At 37.5% G+C, this 17,408-nt stretch overlaps 1 protein-coding gene across 4 annotated transcripts in view; it reads left to right on the top strand.

Moving 5' to 3' along the window:
* Rab23 (RAS oncogene family member Rab23) overlaps positions 1 to 17,408 on the top strand; it is a 364,665-nt gene that overhangs the window by 200,986 nt on the left and 146,271 nt on the right. The window contains exon 1 of one of the 4 annotated variants that reach the window (XM_081755318.1): positions 2,187 to 2,316. The exons of the other annotated variants lie outside the window; for them this stretch is intronic. The gene's annotated coding sequence lies outside the window, so the exon portion shown is untranslated. Of the gene's footprint in view, positions 1 to 2,186; positions 2,317 to 17,408 lie in introns of those variants that run through there. 4 annotated transcript variants of the gene reach the window in all.

The following is a 17,408-nucleotide window of genomic DNA, read 5'->3' as shown; positions in this document are numbered from 1 at the left end:
ACGGTTTCTCATGTAAAATGATATTGTCTAGGGTGCTCTTGTTCCACATTTCGATTATCTTTTATCTATTTGAACCTATCACATAATAACTGTAAAATTAGCGGTATTTTAATTTCGCCGGGATGAAGACTCTTAAGGCAAATGAATGATGATGGAAGAAATGGTGGGAAGAGAATGTAGAAGGAAACAGGAGTACCCCGAGAAAACTCACGGACATGATCTTGTCAACCCAAAACTTACTTGGCCGGGGCTCGAACCAGTGACCTCACACACCAGAAGTAAGCCCTCTACCACTGAACCATCGTGCCCTCCATTAGGATAAATTGAAAATTAAATTAAGGATAAATTTATTACAATTAAAAGAAACAAAGCTAATAATTGAATACAACTTACTAATTATTCTAGGTTTTATTAAATACTAGTTGAATATACCCATGCTTCGCACGGGGGCTGTATTTGGAAGTTAACGCCTGTGAGAGTATCACCATTGATCTCAGCGACCGCGAAAACTATGGATTTGATACTAATATCGATATTTTGGGCTTTTTTTTTTTTTTTTTTTTTTACATGTCTCGGTATCCCCCCGCGCTGACTCCTGGCCCGCATACAATTGTAACTAAATTTGCAAGTCATCGCTAATAGAAGTGTCACCATTGATTTCAGCGACCGTGAAAACTATGGATTTGACACTAATATCGGTCATTTTGGATTACTTGTATATGTATCGGTAACTCACCCCACCTCCACCCCCGGTGACCCCCCGACCAGGTGCCGAATAGCATGAATTTGGAAGTTAATGCGATCGGAGTTTCACCATTGATTTCAGCGACCGCGAAAACTATGAATTCGACACTAATATCTGTCATTTTCTACTACTTTTACATGTCCCGGTAAACGCGCCCCTGGTTCGAATTTTGATAAAAACGTTTAACTCTGGTCTGAGCCTGGACCAAGATATTCGTGACTAAAATTTGGTAACTCTCGGTCAATTTGTCTGGTTCCCAAGCCGATTCCGGTAAACGCCCCCCTGAGATCCCCCTGGTTCGATTTTTTTTAAAAAGGCTTCATCTTGATCTAGGGCCTGGGCCAAGGTACCCCTGACCAAAATTTGGTAACTCTTGGTCCACTCGTCTGGTCCCCAGGCCGCACATAAACAGACAGACAGACAAACACACAAACAAACTCTATATTTTATTTAAAAGATTAGATTATTGTTAATTATTTTTGTAGGCTATATGAATTAGGTTTATTCTTCTTTCAAAAGATGCTTCACGATTAAGTTAAAGGTATTTTGCATCTCCTTAATAAAGTTATTCAAGTTAAGACTAATTAGAATTATACTTACTATACATACATGATGGAGCGGAGTAACGCAAGATTTGTTACAGTATAAAATACTAGCGTAAATTACCCGCTTCGCTGGGTTAAAACAAAGAAAAATTAGTAATATGTTCCGTTAGTCAGTCATTTATATATATATATATATCCTCCTCAGGGCCGTGCCGTGGAGGGGGCTAGAGGGGCGACGGCCCCGGGCGCCGAAGTAAGGGGGCGAAAAATTCGAGAGAAAAAGGGGAAAAAAGATAGGAAAATTGCTTAGAATATATGTATGGGGGCGCCATCGTGTACTCTTGCCCGGGACGCTGATTTTCCACGGCACGGCCCTGCTCCTCCTTCTCTTCCCCAAAGTTGCGGGGCTGAATTTGGATTTAAACGGCATTGGAAGTGTCTCAGTGGCCCCGGAAATTATGGATTCAACACTAATATAGGTCTCTTCGATCATTTTTATATATTTCCCCTCCCCTTCTCCTACGTTGTACCGTCAAAGTGAAATGATAAAAACAATCGCAGCCCGAATCGCAGCATGTTGAAAATTTGTTCGAGATCGGTCGAGTGGTTCAAGAGTTATTAAGTTACAAACATAATCACTTTAATTTTTATTTATATAGACAGATAGATAAATAGATTAGGAAGACTGTACAGCTCACAGATGACGAGAAGATTCCTAAAATAGGGGTAGCGGGGAAAGGTCAACGACACGGTCAAGTCCATTTTCGGTTTTTGAGGTGTGGTCTATATACTTAGATGTTGTCTGCTACTCCGGGTAGTTATGTGTGTGTTATTCCGTGGTGCCATTTGAAACCCCCGTTCGAAAAGTGGGCGAGCCCATACCTACGTCACACTACTTCTGCTAGGGTTCTTCTCGTCATCTGCGACCTGTATGTAATGTTGCCATCAAATCGCCCAGACGCAAATGAGGCAAGGCTACGTTATTTCATTTGATTTGGATTTGGAACACCGCTGTTGACAGGGAAGGTGAGATTAAGAATTCGTAACATTGCTTTCTAAAATTCGATTTGTAAGGTCAAATGGAACAAAGTTATTTTTGTTTGCATAAAGTCGTGTTGATATGTGCTGCATACTTCCTGAAACAGGGGAGAAGTGCTTCATGGATATATGCCAATTGTAAAGTTTATATCCGATTCACCGAACGAGTAGCGATAGTGTTTATGTTAAACTTTTCATATTAACGAACATTACATAAAAAAATCATGCTTTAAGATATAATTTGATCGAAACACGTTAATTTAACAGACAAATAAAAATATTTATCCATACTGTTTCTAGAGTGTATTTCTGGTCTTCACTACCCAGGGTCAGTTTGATAAGGATTAGGAATTAGATTTCTGGGTTTTGGGCATCTATGTCCATGTTAACCCGTCACGTATGTGGGTGACGTCACTCGGTGATTACACTATTCGAGGAAAGGGAATGAAGGAAGTGGCCTGGGACCTGTATGGTAAATACCATCCCGGCTTTTGCCTTGTGTGAATCAGGAAAACCTTACTCATGATTGCTGGCCTGAAAAAGCATTCACACGTTTTCGACCGAGTGTTCCCACAAACCCGGGAATCGAACCCAAGACCGCTCGCACCAAAGACGAGGGCATTAGTGACTACGCTACGCTGGGCCACCAGAGGTCAGTGTGAGTATTCAAAATTTAGCCCGTGCAGATTACATAAGCTTATATTAATCTGATGCCGCCAATATGTGTGAATAGTTTACAGATATTACCTGCTAATGTACTTTCGCGTTTTACTTTTCAGAAAAAACAAAAGAAAAATAAATGTTTTTGCTACGCGCGTGTGGTCTGCTAATACGAAACAAAGTCATCGACATTGAAAGTGTTAGGGGGAAAAAAATAAGAAAGAGTGCGACAAAAGAAATAAAAGCTTATAGTAAATTATTTTTGGGTTGGATGGTGGATGAGATGGTTTCAGAGACGTGACCACGTGGAACGAAAAAGGAACGACAGTCACGTGACTCCCACGTGCAAGGCATCACTGGACTGCCACCAAGAATAACAATGGAAAATATCTGCTTTAAGGAAAGAAAAAGGATTTTTCTTTAAAAAGATAACTATTTAAAAAATAATGGAATGTTTTTCTAGATTAAAAAGTGAGATGTAGGTTTCCTTTCTGAAAAATGTCCATTCTCATAATCTCGCATTGTTCTGCTTACGCAGCAATCACTGTATTTTTACTACTAGTACTACTATATTTTCTTCTACTACTACTACTAGTTATAATAATAATAATAATAATAATAATAATAATAATAATAATAATAATAATAATAATAGTTCTACAAGGATGATCAGAAGAGGCTACAAAGCATAAAACTTTTGTTATTTACTATAAATTAAGGGGGGCGCGGTGGCTCAGTGGTAGAACGTTCACCTCCGGTGCTTGGGTCCCTGGTTCGATCCCAGCTCGCGCCGTATGGGCTTTGTGGTGGACAAACACCGTGCCCCCGTTTCTCCCGTTTCCTCCCACTTTCTTCATTCCACCATTTCACTTATTTCTCTTATCACCGTCTCCTTTAGCCTAAGCGGCATAATCGTGGAACGTTAAACTTAAGGATTTCATTTCATTTTCATTATAACTTAACGAAAATTTATTTGTAGATTAATAACATGTCTGTCTTGATGCAGGTTTGAAGACTTCGGATTCTGAATATTAAAAATGATGACTCGTCTGCAAAATTGGTCAAGAATAGAAGTGAGGTCAATGGCAAGGTTCCTGTGGGCTAAAAACACTACACCTGCTGGCATTCATAGGCAGATTGTACACAGGTGTATGGTACAATCTACCTGTATAGGTGTATGGGGAGGGCTCAATTTCAAAGCAACATGTAGGAAAGTGGCGTCGTGCCTTCAAAGAAAGGTGGACCAATATTGTTAATGACAACTCTGGACACAGCGGTAGACCCAGTACTTCACCATTGACGTTAGCCTTGGAACGACTAGAGCACCCCTGCTACAGCACTGACCTAGCCCCAGTGGCTTTCACCTTTTCCCTGTTCGAAAGCAAAAAATGCTGGCCACCAATATCTGGCATGCTATTATGTCAAAACTGCTACCTCACAGTGATTATGAAAACTTGACGCAATTTCTGTGCAAATAGTACAGGGTGGCTCAAAAGTAGGTATACAGTACCATACTGATCAGCTCATTGCATTTTATATCATCTCTTATTGTTATCCATTAGGTAGACCTAGTTTTTTATTATTTGTTCTTAATGTGTTTTTACTTATATCTTAAGCTCGGAACAGCCGAAGCAAATAAACCCATAAATTAAAATGTTTTACTTGATCAATGCAAGGGGCTACTTTTGGGCTACCCTATATAGAAAACTTTATCTGCCATTATGATAAGCGGTTGAACAAAAACTGTGATTACATCGTGGACTATTGTTGTGTGCTCTCTATTATCAAATGTGTTGATCTTCCAGGTACGTCTCACATATAAGCCATAATAGGCTTTGTAAAATTTTTTCCGATCATCTCTCGTACGTTCTTGCAAGAAATATATTCAACTCTGGAAAGATTAACTGCAAGATATTTATTTTCATTAGACTTCGAAACTATGCTCTGCATAAGTGACTTTATTTAACAGTCTTATAGAACTTGTACGCCCGGCCGGCCGTCTGTTTGTCTCTCGGTCTTTGTCGACAGGTATCAAAACAAAAACGGTAAGAGGCATCGAGAAACTTTTGTTTTGCAGTCGATTTAGCGTCCCAAGAATAGGTTCTACTTCTTCCGTTAACCCTCTAATGAAACCGGAAATGGTAGAAATACGGTTTCAACGTTGATCAACAAACAAGTTTTTGCAGTGGATTCAGCATCTTTAGAGAAGGATTCTATCTTCTCCGACAGCTTTTTTGCAGTGGATTTAGTATCTTTAGGGAAGGATGCCGTCTTCTCCAACAGTTTTTTCAGTGGATTCAGCGTATTTAGGGAAAGGGATTCCATCTTCTTCGACAAACAGTTTTCTTTCATTGGATTCAGCATTTTTAGGGAAGGGTTCTATGTTCTACTGTATCTCTCTACTAAGATCGGAAGTCGTAGAAAAAAAAATATTACTTAAAAAATTTCATATCTGTGCCCCTCTATAACAGCCCGAAGTTATAGATTGTTTCAATATTAAATTCCCATGGTTTGGAAGAGTACTTGTAGTTTCTCAACTGTGAAAGGGAACTCATTTGTTAACCGCACTATTATGCCTTGTAGCAGGCACGTAGCCAGGATTTCGTAAAGGGGAGGTCCGTGACATGAAATACTGTGGTCATCAGACCAGGGGCTCGATCATTCTAAACTATTTTACTAGCAACATATATTGGTTCGTTCAGCCAGGATTTCATATAAGGGCGGGGGGAAGCGTCAAGAACATTTTTTACACAACGACTGTGGTAACCATGATGCAACTCGTAATATCAATATATTTACGAAATAGATTACATTTCGTAGCTAGTTAACATGGAACATTGAAAGATTTTACAACTGATTGGAATATTTCCATTGTTTCAATTCATTATAAACATATGGTGAATTAAGATTTTACTTGTAGCTACAAGGGGCTACTTTATTGATTGAAGCGAAGAAAAAAATGACTCCAGCGGGAATCGAATCCGGCAGAGATGGAGTGGGTCAGTGGGTCAAAATTTCTGAGTATGTCATTGACATGCTGTTGACCCACTGTGACCACCACCCACCGTGATCCACTGCGACCCACCACCCACCATGACCCACTGCGACCCACCGACTCAGTCTGATCTACCGACCCACTCAGCTTACTGCATTGTAGACAGTATCTTCTGAAGACTGGTAAATTTGTCTCTGTTTTACTTTCAAGACCTTCATTTCCCTTCCTTTTCCACTTGTTTCTGTCTACTTACCTGAGGTGAGTATATCTAACCAAGTGAAAAAAGAACTCCAGGTACTTTTGGATATTGATATTTTTAATTGTAATAATAGCAATAGGACTTATACTACTACTTAGCTTTCAAGACCTGTGAGTTTTTAGAGGAGCTAACTACTGAAAAAAAATACATTTTTGAATCACTGTAATATATAAATTATTATATAAAAAATTGAATGTAACTGTGTGTGCCTGATCATCACGGTCAAATTACCAATTCAAATGAAATTTCTTTTGGTATATAGCTAGGTCTTAATCCAAACTGGAATGTTATATTGCTTTCACTATAATACATAATATTCTAAGGAGATAGTGAGGGTCCGAATTTTTGCGAAAAAAAATGAGTATCTTGCAAGCCGTTAAACTTACGGAGCTGAAATTCAGTGTATTAACTCTTTATTGAAAATAAGCAGAATGTGTTCTAGCATTTTTTTTAAAGTCTCCTTTATGAAGGGGGGCACTTTCTATATATAGAAAATTGGTAGTGAGTTGGTTTGTAAAAATGATCCAAAACGATCGATATTAGTTAAGAAAAAATCAGAAACAAAAAGTACACTGCTTCGCTTCATATGTCTATTGTTTCCTATTATAATAACTGAGGAAGCTTTTGTTTATTATATGGAGCGCTTACAGCAGAGGGTAATCAACCCAAAGTTGTGAGAAAAATAGACAAAATTTGTACTGTAAGCTTAATTACACGGAAATTTTAAGTTTGGATTGTACGCATAATTATATGGTAAATTTTACTATTTTCTTCCTTTACGTTGGTCTACTTACCTTGATTTGGGACTTTCAAATTTGATCCTTTTTTTCCACTGAAAACTATTGATAATTTATCAAGGAAATAATTATACAATGATAATTTAATTGAAATTCAACGTAATTTGGCCCATGACAAACAGCAGTGTGATAATTGAAGGGGAAGAAGGAGGGAAATTCCCACCTCTGAACACTTTCCAGGAACCTCGATCCCTTTCGCTTTCTAGATGGGAGAGGAAACTTGGTAATGGCATCAAACCTTCATGTGTAATTACAAAGATTAAATTTATAAACAAATAAGAAATCATCAATCTATCAGGCTTTAATTGATATGCACAAGATTTCCTATCGAGGGTGTGGTAGATGAAGTTTCTGTTCTCCATGAGTCGACATTGCCCACTGACATGGTCGATATGGAAAATGTGTTTTATGGTAATAGACAGATCATACTTCTTGCTGAGTATTTCAAAACTGAGCGAGAAAAATCGTTATCAGATTTAAGTCTAACAAGCAGATTGTCGATGAGGAGTTGCAGAAATCGGGTAGAAGTATTACCAATTTCCACGACAGAGTGCGAAATGGGATTTCCCCTTATGAATTTACAGATGACTGATATTAGAAATAGACTAAGTGTTCAAACATTGTCTAACTTGTTGTTCATCAGTGTTAATGGCCTACCGCTAGACAATCTCAAAGTAGACGAGCTAGTTATTTCTTGGCTGAAGGATGGACATCATTCCGCTGCGGATGTTTTACCACGAAAAATTTCTGGAGGCCAACAGGAAATAAACCCGATTTCAGTTTTGTTTTAGGGTGGCAAATTACGAGTTATGGAAATTGTATACTTGTATTACTAATGGCTTATTTGTGTTATTCAACTTTGTACCTAACTTTTAATAAGTCCCTTCTTTGCTTTAGGTAAACTCCTTTGAATAAATATTCATAATAATTGCAATTATGCATATTTGTAACTTAAATTTAACGTGGTGTTTTAGTGATTACACAAATTACAATTATGAGCATACTTTATGGAGATGCTCTCACAGAGGGTACCCGAGCACCTTTATAGACTATGAAAAACTTATTTTTCAAGTCTTTTGTGAGAAAAATACTGTGAACTGAGATACCATAACCTTTTCCAAATTGTAAACGGGTATTTTCCTGTGAATAGAAGCTTCTTTCGGAATGCGTTGAAAAATTAACACTTGCAAGAATACTCTCTTAGTACAAGTATATTTTAGGCACACACTAATTTCTCCCCACCTCAAAGTGCTTCAATTTCCTCACTGATAAACACTTTACAATTTGATATTGTAAAGGCCAGATCCACCGTTATTGTAACAGAGTGGTGCTTGAGCGATTGATTAGAAATTCAAACTCCGATTAGTGACAATTTCAGTCTTGTTTTATTACAAGTGTAAACTCTTTAGTCAGTATAAAAGAGGCCGTGGATGGTGTTAAGAGTTGATGGATTTTGGTGAGTCAGAGTAGGCCACAGTGGATGAGAGTGATTCATTGTGGGTGGTGGGTCAGAGTGGGTCATGGATCGTGGTGGATCGTGGGTCAGAGTGGGTTATAGTGGGTGGTGGGTCAGTAGGTCGTGGGTCAAGTTTTCATTGACCCACGCCAACTCTGGAATCCGGGACCCTTGGCACATGAGTCACAGATGCTACTGATTCTGCCACGCCGTCACTTGATAAATTTGCGCAACGTGCGACATATGTGGCGAGTCAAAAACTTTAAGATGCTTTTTCTCTGTTATGTTAGGCCATTGCGCTCTCCCAGTTTGTAATATGAACACTTTAAATGTGCACTATCACCTTGCAAAAAGTGGCTCCGATTTCTCCTTGTAAGACTATCTTTCATATCTAGTCTATTCTCTATACTAAAAACGGAAGATGTGGAAATTCACGACCACTTCCGGTTTCAATATAAATTGAGAAAATATCAACCTTGCCAAACCAAACCTCTTCCTGCCGTGTACATGTGACACTGTTACTTGTTTATAATGCATGGATATATATATATATATATATATCAGGAAGTAAGTTGAAATGTATGTGTACATTCAAAATATTTAATGCACGTGACCAAGGTGTTTTGTCTTTTTGAAAAATGTAAGAGTCACATCGAATTGCTTTGTGAGAAAATATCTTCTTTGATGAAAAGTGCTATGGAAAGTGGAAAGAGCACAAATGTCATGAGAACTCTGGACGAAGACACAGAGAGGATGATGAATGCTCCAACTGGCGATTAAGGAAATTTTGCCTTTCACAGTCGAATGCACAAAATCCTCGTGAATCACGTCCAAACACAGAGAGAAAAAGAAATTGCCCTTTGGAAGAAATCGCTGGTTCTTCTATTCTTTTTAGATACATTTTGTTCTAAGCCATGATTAAAACAAAAGAAAGCATTGTTTATTTGTTGTTTGGCCCGGTTTGGTTTCTAGTTAACTTTCTGCTTTTGGCGTAATATATGACTATATTCTTTCTTTCTGTAAATTTTAGTGCTTTCCATAATTAGTGTGATGAAGTAGATATTTATTCAAACGTACGTATTTTTCTTGTTTACACTGTAACCTAAATACCAGTGTACGATTTTTTTTTTTTTTAATTATTATATGAAAAGAGTTGTATCGCAATTATTATGTTAGCACATGTCTTTCGGCGTCACAAGCCCGAGTTCGATTCGAATCGGGAGCTCATATGATTTGTGACTTACCGTTAAGCTATAGACCCACTTCTAACATGTGCTAAAAGGAACGTCAAAGATGAAAAGAACCAATGTTTCTTAAATTTCAGTTAATAAGACGTAAAATGTAAATAAATAAAATAAAATAAAATAAAATAAAATAAAATAAAATAAAATAAATTCATACAGGGTATTTCGAAACAACACCGACAACGTTTCGGAGGTGATTCCTGGCATGAAGATAAAAGAAAAAGTACAGACCAACTTGGGTGTACAAATGCTTCCTTTTGACGCTATGGCAAGCCGAAAATTTGTCGGAAAAACGCAGAAACTGCCATTGCTCGAGAACAAAATGCCGAGTCAAAGTAAAAGGGAGTGACCAGTATTTTTTAACCGTAGATTTCATTAACCCATAATTGGACGAAGTACAGGAGCGGCGCAATGGTTACTCCCGAAGAAACTGAAATATTTCTGAGGTATTTTATCAACGTTGAATGAAAAAAATGAAGAACAATCAAATACAACACACACACACACAAAAAAATATAGTACGTCGTTCAAAGTTAGACCACTGTTAGAATTTGAAAGAAGCAGAGATGTTTGATTCATCTACTTTCTATCAGTACAGATTAAACTTTTGGTGGAGGAGCTGTTCCTCCGATGGACATATCCTTTGAGTGTGACTTATCATTTACGAAAAATATTGAAATATGTATGATGAGTGCAAGTTTGCAGCGTTTGGAAATGTAATTATTAAAAATGTATTGTACCATTACGAACAATCCACCACTATCAGAATCATAATTCTTCCTCAAAAGTGGGGGTACGGTGGCTCAGACATACAATGCTCATTTCTAGGACCAGATGTCCCTTGTTTGATCCCAGTCCATGGAAGTTTGTGGTGAACATAATCGTGTCCGTGAGTTATCTCTTACTCTCTCTCATTCTGTGAACTTTTAGAATAATTAGCTTTCATTTATCGTTCCTTTCTAATTAGCCTAAAAGACATAACCATGTGGTGGGCAAAAAACAGTATTTCGGTTTCCGGTTGTCAGGAGAACCGAAACCAGTTTTTGAAAATTTTCAAAAAACGGTTCTTCACCGAAACCAGTTTCGGTTTTCTCCAATAACAGTTCGATTTTCACCGAAACCGGTTATCACTTTTCTCCAAAACCGGTTTCGGTTTTTCACCGAATCCTGTTTCGATTTTCTTCAAAACCGGTTCCGGTTTTCTCCAAACACCGGTTCGTTTTGTTTACCGAAACCGGTTTCGGTTTTCTCTGGTTTCGGCATATTGATTTTACTGCATTGTAACATGCCGCGTCGAGAATACATATGAGAGAAGCTCAAAAACATGTGTAAATTCTCATAAAAAGGAAGTGCAAACCGAAATAGATATGCTTAGAAACCAATATGTTTAAAAACAAAACTATTTTTCTTGTAAACGGGTCCTGTTTTCGGTGAACTGCGAATCTATACTCTGGTGAGAAAACGAAACCAGCTTCAGTGAAAACCGAAACCAGCTTCGATGAAAAACAGAACCGGATTTTTAGACAACCGAAACCGGTTTCAGTGGAAAACGGAACCGGTTTTGGAGAAAACTGAAATGCCGGTTTTTTGGATCTTGGTTTTTCTTGAAACCGTTTTCCGATGTTTATAAATCCTGTAGATATGGCGCTTGAAGAGTCTAGTGAACTCTTCCCTTTTTCTTTGTCTGCTTGAACCTCCCATTTTCTATGTGATGCATGGAGTCTGTTGGAAAGAATCAGTTGCCCTGGATAACCTGGAAAAAATGATATAAAAGAATGCTAATGTGCCTATAGGTAGCAGTACGATAAAAAAATCTTCTGTGAAAGATTTTACCTCTAGAGCATTTTATATTTCTTTCATATTTGAGTTCAGGAAATAGAAACCACCCAAATATGGATTTGCTGCCGATAATGGGAGTCAGTTACCTTACGAGGGTGACTGACAGTGTCATTCTATAGGACCATATAATTAATCAAGGTCTATTAGACATCAGCTTTCTCTTTAATGAACTTCGACACTCGCTCCGACTAATCTGGGCTTTACAAGGATTTGAACCCAGAGAAAAAGAAATTACCTATGGTGGAACGAATCCATGATTATTTGACTTGCTATACAGTTAGTTCGATACACAATCACATTAAAACTCCTCTTTCAAATATAGCATTCGTTTCTTTTCAGTTTTACCTGATGACATTTACCTTCTGCGTATATTTCTTCCATTTGCCCGTCCTTTCCGCCTTTACAGCATAGAAGTAACTGAAAATAAACGATTCATTGTTTTAGCGATTTTTCTTCTATTTGACTATCAAACTGTGTTGAACTCGACCAACATTTGAAGTGTACTGAGCCGCAAACGATATGTAATATCCCATTGACTATAGTAAAATAAATTAACATGTGTAGAAACACTACTTACAAATAAACTACAGGCACAGTTTTCATGCTAACGTATTAATATTTGGATTTTGCAAAGATAGAACGAGTCACTGTTCAAAAGGCCACTTCTAGCCTTCACACAGGTCCAAAGTCTCTATAGTTAGTCACTGATCGCAGCACGCACGGTCTCGAGGGGAAATTCCGCCACTGTCTCCACGAGAAAACGCTTCAAACTTGGAAGGTTTGGATGTCTCTTTCTACAGACCATACCCTCAAAAACTGACCACAAACTGTAGTCCAATGGGCTAAGATTAGGGCTGCTGGGGAGTCAATCAGCCGGAGCAATGAAATCAGGCACATTCATCTCAAGCCTCTCTTGTGTGGTCTTGGCTCTGTGGGTCGGTGCTGAGTCTTGCTGTAAGTTCCACACTGTGTTGAACATGGTGAGGATCAACAGTTTTACAACTGGCACCAACATTGTCGCTTGGTACACTTTTGGAGATGTTTTCACATCATGTTCATAGAAGTGTAGAGGTCAGTTGTGCCATCGTAGGACACCCCTATCAAACCATCGCTGAGGCAGGAATTATGACCTCAGAATCCGTGGCGTGTTTCCACGAGCTTACGGATATTGAGGTATAATCATTGTCGTTTTGATGATTGTAAAAAATATTTAATCGTGAAGACTTTTTCGTCCTTGAATATGATCCTCCTGTGACCGCTATTTACATAATCTGAAGGACTCGTTTTGCTTTTTGCTTCCGCTGGACCTTTAGCTGTGGAGTGAGGAAGTGATTAGTACTTCGTCGATGACTCTGAGTCCTATGTAACTTAGAGTACACGCGACATCGACGTTTTCGGCATATTCAGTTCGCGAGTTACAGCTTTCACGAGCTTCTGTCTCCTCACGCTACTAGGTCTACTTTTCGTGAGTTCTTCCTTAATTGTTCCTGTTTCATTGTATCGGTCTATGGTCCGATGCACAAACATTTTGCTGATCTTCACCTTTTTCAGGGTTTTGAAAATGTTCGATGTTTTTATATATATATTTTTTTTATTTCAGTTAGCGTCTCTTTCAGCAGCAAGGTTATATAAGACGTGGACTTACAGCTGAACGTATTAGCTGAACCACATATGCTTCCGCCAGGTATTCAACCCGGGTTTCCTACGCCAAGGGCGCGTATGCTAACTGCTTAGGCACGTGGAGCTCTAAAATATCCGATGGTGATTTGCCAACTCTGTGCAGTGTAATTACTGCAACACGGACGGTTATCGTATATTCTAAACTCCAATCCATTGTAATATTCTATTGTAATGTATTCTACTTGTAGTGCAATTCACCTTCCCACTACCACAACCACATGCACAATGGTACTCTCTAACATTGCGGGCTTACCTTGACAACCAACACTGCCATCTCTATCTAAACTTTTTAACAGAATTTGTGATATGACTAGATTTTCTTTTTAATTTTTGCATACTTCGTTACATATTTTTTTATTGTGATTAAAACTGAATTAAGCTTCGTTAGGATTATTTCTATCTCTAAGTGAGCGAACTTGAGTGAGAATTTGTCTATATTTCCACGTAGAATAACTTATTACTCTAAAGTATTGCCTTTTAGTAAATAGGTTTAAAAAAAAACGAATTAAGTGCTAGCGTCTCTTTAGGGCTCTTACTGCACTCAATTCCATTTTCTTTTGTTTTTGTTTTTGTGTTCTTTAAATTAAATGAACGAGTCGAGCTAGTAGTTATCGCTCTCACTTCGTAATAGCGAGGTGCCGGGTTCTAATCTTCTGGGTGGCTATTCTGTCTTGAGATTTCTCCAGAGAATTTTCTAAGCTCTAAGAGGCAAATGCCAGGAATCTATAGACGTTGACCGACTTCTTTCCATTTCAGTTTACCGTATTATTATTATTATTATTATTATTATTATTATTATTATTATTATTATTATTATTATTATTATTATTATTATTATTATTATTATTATATTGGTTCAGCATAAAATAAACTTCATACTTCATCTGGATGTTTCGGGCCGCGGTGGCTCAGTGGTAGAGCGTTCACCTCTGGTGCTTGGGGTCTCGGTTTCAAACCCTGCTCCCGCCAAGTGAATTTTGTGGTGGACAAACGCCGCGTACGTGGGTTTTCTCGGGGTTCTCCCGTTTCCTCCCACTTTCTTCAATCCACCATTTCATTCATTTCTCATCATCACCGTCTCCTTTAGCCTAACCGGCATAACCGTGGGACGTAAAACTCAAAAATTTCATTTCATTTATTTCATTTTTTCATCTGGATGTTTGTTAAATATTTAAAACAAAAAATGAAGAAATAAAGAAAACGAATAAATAATTTTTTAAATGTATTTTTTGCAATGCTTTCATTAGCTTCGTACTTCTTTGTTTGTTAGTGTGAAGTCTTGGAACTGAAGATTTCCCACTTTTCATACTAACTAGAATTCTGAATTTTTTGTACAGACATCTGAACTCGATCGATGACAATACAATATTTTAACATAATTTTCACGATAACTTCTAGTTTTACTGTAGTCAGGTTAGAATTGCAGTTCGCCTGGTACGTATGCAACCCAACAATCACAGAAGTATTGCTGGTTGCAGACAACCAGGTGTTCTGCTGCCTTGATTAGGACAACCATTCGGCGCTTCTCTAATTTCCATTACGATTGGACGCTCTCCTTCAACGTTAGAAAGAACGCCCAATGTCATCATTTCGTTTCACAAGAAATTCATTTTCCTAAACCTTGGTTAATAATGCAAAAACATTCAATAACCCTACCAGAGCATCTTTTTCTTCTATTCGATGGATTTTATAAAAACGTTCATTTTTTGTTATAATTCTCCTTTTGTCTGCACCGATAAAATTTTATTGCTTCTTTTATAACAATGAGGTTATTTTGAAATCACTATCATACAATCAATAGAATTAATCTTTTCAGCTAAGCTTTGGAAGTCAGTTTATATGTATTCTAAAACTCAGGGATCATATAATAAGATATGCATACTTTTAAAGACATGTTTGATGAAAAAGATACACTTTTATAAATTTATATAACACAATAATAAAATACCTAGTATCGTTAAGTTGGGAGCAATATTTTAAATTGCAGACGATAATTTCGCGTATAACTCATTTTAAGTGGTGTTGATATGTATGCCTAGTCATAAATTTATGTATTCTTTCTTTTAACTACTAAGAAAGAACTCTTAACGTATATAAATTACATTTTTTTTTTTTCGTATTTAGTGTGAGCAGAACGCCAACTTTCGCTCACTATACATGAGTGTGTTGATTTACAGCAAGAAATTTCCAGCTGCATCTGAAAAAAATACAATAAATTCCTGGAAAAAAAAAAAGAGAGAGAGAGAATTACCGGTACTTGTTGGAAGACGAGTAACAAGTCTTTGGACGAATAAATCAGTTCGCGCCAGCTGTTAAACGAATAATATGCATAGCTTTATCTGCTTAAATGCCATTTTGTTGCTTATGTATTAGAAGCAAGTCTATGCAAAACATGCCGTATGTATTTAACATAAGCGACAGGAAAATGTGACTATTATCAACAAATTCTACAGTTGATGTTTTAAACAGAAAATAAGTTAAATTTCCTCGAAAGTACATGTTCTTTTTATCTTTTCTTTAAAGGAGACCTAAGAAGGGATTTTCTTTTCTTTTCTTTTCTTGGGTATATTTTTATGTTAAGATAAGTTTAACTAGGTTCCTGTTGCGTGAACATTTATCTTAGTGAAATCATAAGAAAATATGTTTAGAAACTCTAATTACGTTATGCCAAAGCGAAAGTACACTAAAAAAAAAAAAAAAGATAGAGCGTAAACATATTTAAAACATTGTATAATGTAAAGATGATTAGTGAAGAAACCGCAATACCCCAGCAAATGTGTACTTTGTAACCTTCTTAAGACGCTACTGTAAAGGACAATGCCTGCAATTAGCGTCTGCGTGTTTCGATGGTCCAGTGCTGGAGCGCTCACTTCTAGTGCGTAGGATCCATGGTTCTATTCCAGCTCCCACCAAGTGGGTTTCATGGTGGACAAACATCGTGCACGTAGATATTCTCGGGGCTCTTCCGTTCCCTCCCGCTTTCGTCATTCCGCCATTATCATCCATCTCATCATCACTGTCTACCTAAAGCTAGGTTTACATGCTACAAGAATCTTGTAGCTGTCATTTTAAAAAAAAATCTTGCGACCCTTCATTATTTCTCCATGTAAATATAATCTTGAAAGGGACGTACAACAATTTTTTTTTCATCTTGGAAGGAGTCAAACCATGTGCAATTTTCTGTCGTCGTCTTTCTTGCTACCTGCTATCGCCCTCCCGCCCACAATTTCGCCGCTTCTGAAGCGACGGATTCTTTTGGACGGGGAGGGAAAGCGCGCCAAAATACACGTTTTTAATGAGGAGGTTCACTATTTGTCCACTAGAGAGCAGTGCTGCGTGGGTGGAGATATCCTTCTTGCTTTCAGAAATTTGTATTGTGTAAACAGTAGATAGATGAGGTTACAAGATTTTTAATGACAGCTACAACATTCTTGCAGCTTGGCAACCTAGCTTTATCTTTGGTGCATGATCATGGGATGTTAAACTAAAGAAGAGAACTGGCGTCAGCTAATGTATTTTCGACACCCTAATCTGTGCTACTCACCTGTTCCCGCTCTCTATCACTGTCCCTGCACTGATAATTACCAATGAGACACGAAATCATTCTTATAAAGCTAGTATATGTAATTAAAGTGTAAAGTCACTAATGCAACATCTGTTTTCAAAATATTAGGGTACGAATTTTGAAGATAGAAAAAGAAACTTTATAACTGTAATGTGTATCCCGACCTCTTGCCACTATCTACAGTAATATAATGGCAAAAATGTAAAAGCACTGTCAAAATAAGAATTTTGGAGGCTTTTTTTTTAATTAGACTATACAGGGAGGCCCAAAAGTAAGGATACAGTCCTACAAAGTATGACAATTTTAATTTATTAAGATAATTAGTTTATTTGCTTCTGTCTGTTAAGGTGTGCGTGAAGAGAGATTAAGAACAAATAATAAAGAAACTAAGTCACTACCTGAATGGATAACAATAAGAAAAGTACATAAAATGTCAAGAGCCTGTCAGTACGGGACTGTATACCTACTTTTGAGTCACCCTGTATTTTGTCATAATATCTTGACCAGTATGTTCACATTACAGTCACAACATCTACAGCTAATTACTATCAATGTGTAGGTGCGAAAACTGTAAAGACGTTAACA

Source organism: Thermobia domestica, chromosome 1 (assembly GCF_964235325.1).
Source record: "Thermobia domestica chromosome 1, izTheDome1.hap1.1, whole genome shotgun sequence".
Classification (NCBI taxonomy): domain Eukaryota; kingdom Metazoa; phylum Arthropoda; class Insecta; order Zygentoma; family Lepismatidae; genus Thermobia; species Thermobia domestica.
Note: the sequence above shows the minus strand (reverse complement) of the source record. Positions and strands in the feature narration are given on the sequence as shown.